A 5,000-nucleotide genomic window follows, 5' to 3' on the forward strand; every position below is an offset into this window, starting at 1 on the left:
GGAGAGAGCCGCTGAGCTGTGTCTCTCGCCTCTCGTACTCGCGCGTCGCGCACGCCTGCATTCATCTGCTCTCACCACGCCTTCGCCTCGCGATCCAACACCAGGGCACCCAGCTGTCTCAGACAGACCCCTGCCCTGCCCTGCCATTGTGCAGGCTACACACTTTCAACATGAACAGAAATTTCGCTCGGCTCATGAGCGATTATTAGCCCATTGTAGCCTGTCTTGTAAATAATGTATAGTGTAGCCTATGCTTTCATGCGTGACTAACATAGATAGATAGATAGATAGATAGATAGATAAACATCTAACAGGCTGTTGTCTTTTGAAATGTAGGCCTATCGTCAATATATGTCTAAATCTAAAGACAAATCAATGCACAATGAACCTCTATTGTTGATTGTAGCCTAGTATCTCAACAATTTCAACATATTTGTGCTTTACAAGTAGCCTAGCATTGGACCCAGTAGTGTGCTTGGTAGTCAAAACATATATATGAATGTAATATAGCTGGCAAATAAAACATATTACTGAAAAAAAAACTGTTGAAAAATACTTATTATTCTGTATGTTCAGTGTGTTTTCATACTTGCTTTTACCAGGACCAGAGAATCCAGTATGTGGTCTAACAACGAATAGAAACCTTATTTCATTTATGACTTAATACCCGATCCAGTCAGGATAGGCCTGTGTATTGTGTCAGTATGTTGCAGTTTTGGATCATTTAAACAGGACCACAAATCCAGGCACTTTTCTGAGTGTAAAACAAGATGTAGCAGGACATCAGTGCAGTATTAGTAGTAATATTAGTAGCAGGACATCAGTGCAGTATTAGAGTAATATTAGTAGCAGGACATCAGTGCAGTATTAGTAGTAATATTAGTAGCAGGACATCAGTGCAGTATTAGTAGTAATAATAGTAGCAGGACATCAGTGTAGTATTAGTAGTAATATTAGTAGCAGGACATCAGTGCAGTATTAGTAGTCTATAATAATATTAGCGTCTCTGTGTGACCTCTTCTTTTGAATATCTAATCTATCTGAGCACCGGGTTTAAGTAGACTCTACTCTACACTACACTACACTACCAACAGAGAGCCATGTAGATAAACTGCAACCGTACAGGGACAGAAGAGCTACAACTGGTCATTAAATATTAATATTCATGTTGACAGACAGATAGGTAGTAGCTTTTAAAAGGAAGCGTTATCATGTAGCTTACCCTCCAGACATGCAGCCTACATATAGTATATATACGTATACTATACAGACATGCATATATGCGTACACTATACAGACATGCATATATGCGTACACTATACAGACACGCATATATGCGTATACTATACAGACACGCATATATGCGTATACTATACAGACACGCATATATGCGTACACTATACAGACATGCATATATGCGTATACTATACTTACTTATGCAGCAGCGGAGGACACAGCAGTGACCTGGTTCTCATTGAGGAGAATAAGATCACCATAGCAATGCTCCATTAATACACATTACAGTACATAAAGTTTGTCAACAAGTGTGTGTAACAATCATAAAAGATAGATGAGACCATGCTGCTGTCTCAGAAAATACGTTAAGCATTCTCTACTAATGCTGGCTTTTAATAGCCTCATCATGATCATGAGAGCTTTTGATTTATGGACAAAGACACCTCTTCGCTGTTTGGTTGCCACACCGTAAAAGCTTACTGTAAATGTTTAGCCCGTGGGAATGTCCCTCCTCCCCCAGGGTTGGGGCTCTGTCACTGGACATGACTAACGGCCTCATTAGCCTCCACTAACCATCTGCACACCATCGACGTGCTTCTGCCTGCTAGTCTGAGATAAGCGCTTGTGTGCTCGATACCTTTCAGTGTCTCCTGATGCTAAAGCAAAGCACAAGCCTCCCTGGTGTCTCAGAGTGTCTGTGTTTAGTGTCTGGTCAGATTCTGCAACACAACAGAATGCAGAGATGCTGTGTCCAGGGCCAGGGAGCTCATTTATTTTAGGGGACGTTTCCTATCAGCAAACAACTTCCTACTCACCTCTCCACTCTGCAGCCCCTGGGTTACACACATCTGATCTTCATGCTGGGTTATACACATCTGATCTGGGTTACACACATCTGATCTGGGTTAAACACATCTGATCTGGGTTATACACATCTGATCTGGGTTACACACATCTGATCTGTGTTATACACATCTGATCTGGGTTAAACACATCTGATCTGGGTTATACACATCTGATCTGAGTTACACACATCTGATCTGGGTTATACACATCTGATCTTCATGCTGGGTTATACACATCTGGGTTACACACATCTGATCTGTGTTATACACATCTGATCTGGGTTAAACACATCTGATCTGGATTATACACATCTGATCTGAGTTACACACATCTGATCTGGGTTATACACATCTGATCTTCATGCTGGGTTATACACATCTGGGTTACACACATCTGATCTGTGTTATACACATCTGATCTGGGTTAAACACATCTGATCTGGGTTATACACATCTGATCTGAGTTACACACATCTGATCTGGGCTATACACATCTGATCTTCATGCTGGGTTATACACATCTGGGTTATACACATCTGATCTTCATGCTGGGTTATACACATCTGGGTTATACACATCTGATCTGGGTTATACACATCTGTGGTGATCTAACTGGGATCATGGGGGATATTTAGCAGATAAACTCACTGACATCTGTGTAAGAGCATTTGTTTACTGTAAGTGAATGTTGGTCATTCTCAGTGTGCATAGGTTGCATCCCCCCCGGTTTAGTGTGAATCCATAAACTGTTATAGAGAACAAAATAGGCCAAACGTATCTTCATATTCAAAAGCTGGAGATAAAACAAACAGTGAGTGATGCCCAAACATCCCCCGAGAGTCTCGTTGACCGCATCTGACCACTTCCCCTTTTCGGCTTATTGTTTGTTTTGTTATCAGTCGGATTGCGGTCTGATGTCGGCTGCACTGTCCATTCCCATGTACTCAGAAACACCTACTTTCTTGTCTTTGAATTACCTGAGATCGACCGTGACGATAACGCAACTAATCAAATAAATATAATTCTGTGCATTCATACCTACAGTAGAACAGGATGAATCAATGCATACATGTAAAAACGTTTTTCAAACAAACTGCCAAAAGAGAATGGCCACTCAGGGAAAGCAGATATTATCATGTTTTGTGAGCATACATGCTCAGATATGATCATGTTTTGTGAGCATATGTGCTCAGATATTAGGTTTTGTGAGCATATGAGCTCAGATATTTAAGGTCTCTGCTGGCATAACATGTGAAACACAAAGAAAATGTGTTGTTTTTACAGAATAAAGGGGTTAGAACAGAAACTCAAGGGCACGAGGGAGATTTACATCAGCTGTGTAGGCACACCAGATAAAAGAAGCTGAGTGCAGGCGCCTCTTGGTAATGTTACATGCACTGAGGAGGAATGACAGTGTTGTGTGTACGAGTGAGCTAACAAACCAACAGCTTGCAGGCGTGCAGCACATCAGCATCAGCATGAACTAAAGCACTAGCACCTGCAGTCAGCTTGTTCTGTGACGCAGCTATCAAGACAAATATAGCACAAATGTTCCAAACCAACATAATGATGCTTCATGGGAATGGGAATGGGAATAGGATGGGAATGGGAATAGGATGTGGGAATAGGGAATGATGTTTTTTGGCAGTGGATTCATTGGACATTATTATAATTAAGTGGACGAACACACCTGGGAACCTGTTTGCTGATTCCAGATGAAGAAAATATGGAGGAAGAGATGAATAACGGTGTGTGTGTGTGTGTGTGTGTGTGTGTGTGTGTGTGTGTGTGTGTGATTCCTTAAAGAGCAGTGTGTGTGTGTGTGTGTGTGTGTGTGTGTGTGATTCCTTAAAGAGCAGTGTGTGTGTGTGTGTGTGTTTGTGTGATTCCTTAAAGAGCAGTGTGTGTGTGTGTGTGTGTGTGTGTGTGATTCCTTAAAGAGCAGTGTGTGTGTGTGTGTGTGTGTGTGTGTGTGTGTGTGTGTGTGTGTGTGTGATTCCTTAAAGAGCAGTGTGTGTGTGTGTGTGCTGTGTGGTGTGTGTTTGTGTGTGTGTGTGATTTCTTAAAGAGCAATGTGTGTGTGTGTGTGTGTGTGTGTGTGTGTGTGTGTTGTGTGTGTGTGTGTGTGTGTGATTCCTTAAAGAGCAGTGTGTGTGTATGTGTGTGTGTGTGTCTGTGTGTGATTCCTTAAAGAGCAGTGTGTGTGTGTGTGTTGTGTGGTGTGTGTGTGTGTGTGTGTGTGATTTCTTAAAGAGCAGTGTGTGTGTGTGTGTGTGTGTTGTGTGGTGTGTGGTGTGTGTGTGTGTGTGATTCCTGAAAGAGCAGTGTGTGTGTGTGTGTGTGTGTGTGGAAGCTGACCGCACAGCCAGTTTGAGTGCGTAACAGAGAGATGCGGCTCCTCAGTAGCGTCCACTGGTGCCTCTGCATGGCCCTGCTGTCTCCTGATCTCACCCTTCCTCTGGAGATGGCAGCTGAGTGTGATAGTCAACAGAGAGGCCTGGTGGGGGGGGGGGGGGGGGGGAGAAGACACCCACACAATTATCACAGCCTTGACAGTTACTGGAACACACACACACACACACAGATAATTATCACAGCCTCGACAGTTAATGGAACACACACACACACACACACAATATTCACATATAGGCAAGTAGAGCGTAAAGTAGGCTGGTAAATGAATTGGACCCAAATAACTGATCTACATATCAACAAATATTCTGTGAAGCCCCACACATAGCCTACTGTTGTTATTACCATTCTTTACACGTGTTTGTGTGTGTATGTGGCATTGGAATAGTAAACATAAAAAGAGCATAGGCTACTAGCGCCCAGCAAGTGCTTCTAAGTGCGCAGGCTCGCAGGCACTCACTCTGGGATTTCAATTGTGATGTGCTGCCATCAAGTGGATATAGTCAA

The 5,000-nt window shown here is 42.7% G+C and overlaps 1 protein-coding gene across 1 annotated transcript in view; it reads right to left on the bottom strand.

Annotated features, from left to right (window-relative positions):
• The window catches only part of frmd4bb (FERM domain containing 4Bb), a 61,809-nt gene extending 61,591 nt beyond the window's left edge, over positions 1-218 (bottom strand). The window contains exon 1 of the mRNA XM_042099456.1: positions 1-218. This exon is cut by the window's left edge and continues 134 nt beyond it. The gene's annotated coding sequence lies outside the window, so the exon portion shown is untranslated.
• Between the last annotated feature and the right edge of the window lie 4,782 nt (positions 219-5,000).

The sequence above is a fragment of the Alosa sapidissima genome, chromosome 7, assembly GCF_018492685.1.
Source record: "Alosa sapidissima isolate fAloSap1 chromosome 7, fAloSap1.pri, whole genome shotgun sequence".
NCBI lineage: Eukaryota > Metazoa > Chordata > Actinopteri > Clupeiformes > Clupeidae > Alosa > Alosa sapidissima.